Here is a 1,099-nt window from a genome sequence, read left to right as displayed (position 1 = left end):
TGTATTTCGTTTTAAGTTTAAAGTCTCCTGCTCAGCACTTTATACTCTTCANAGATCTTGTTGAGCCTTTTTCTCTGTAGTTCTGGATCAAATCAGTACCTTAGACTTCCTGCTAGGTTCCCTTTAATTCAAACACGTTCCTCTTTCAAAGTCAGGTTTCAGTTCAACATTGATTCCTCTCTACAGCCTGAGGCCAGTGAAGAATCCAGAATGATCCAGCATGATCTCTCCACTCCCCAGACACAGAGTAGTGGAGAGGCAGCTGTGGCAGGCATCCTGAGCAGTTGGCTTCCACGCTCTACCAACTTGCAGGCCTTGGCCAAGCCTCTTAGCTTCCCCTAAGGAAAGATGCATGCAATATATTCAGACCTGTGGTTTTGTGGTCAGGCTGTCAATTTCTGGGATGGTAACTTTCTCAAAATCAATGAATGTTTGAATCCCAGAGTAAGAAAATTTCCATCAATATTAAAACAAAAACAAAACAACAAGCACAACAACCCAGAAGCCATAGTAGTTGGCCTAACAGGAAAGCTAAACACTGGCCATTAAAATGAAAAAGATCCTGATAAAGGCATATAAACAAGCACCAATATCTAAAACTAGATATTGTGTGTGTGTATAGCAAAAAAATGAAGGAGAAGATCAGCCAGCCAGTCTTGTGGTGAGCAGCAGCCAAGGACCTGCTGACCCCGACAGAATTTCCTGACTGCCTTGCCAGTACCCACAGGGCAAAGCAATCATTTTAAGAAAACCTATTTGAGGCTCACACTGTCATTATCCTTTTAACGATGCTGCTCTAACAATCCAGTTATGGCAGCGTTAAAAATAAGAAATGCTCGTTTGGCTGAGACAATTAGGGCATTTTGGAGGCGGATGGCATTCATTCAGCATGCAGAGGCTTTTTCCCCCCTTACCACATCTAGAAAAGGATATATTCGCAAGTGCAGAACAGTGCAGTAACCAAGCCTGACAAAGGTGTGCACAGCCAAGCAATTGTAATGGTTTACCAGAAATACACATACACACACACACACATACTCATACACACATGCACACACATACACACATGCACACACATACACACATATACATACACACA

This window comes from Mus pahari, chromosome 16 (genome assembly GCF_900095145.1).
Source record: "Mus pahari chromosome 16, PAHARI_EIJ_v1.1, whole genome shotgun sequence".
NCBI classification, from domain to species: Eukaryota; Metazoa; Chordata; class Mammalia; order Rodentia; family Muridae; genus Mus; species Mus pahari.
Note: the sequence above shows the minus strand (reverse complement) of the source record.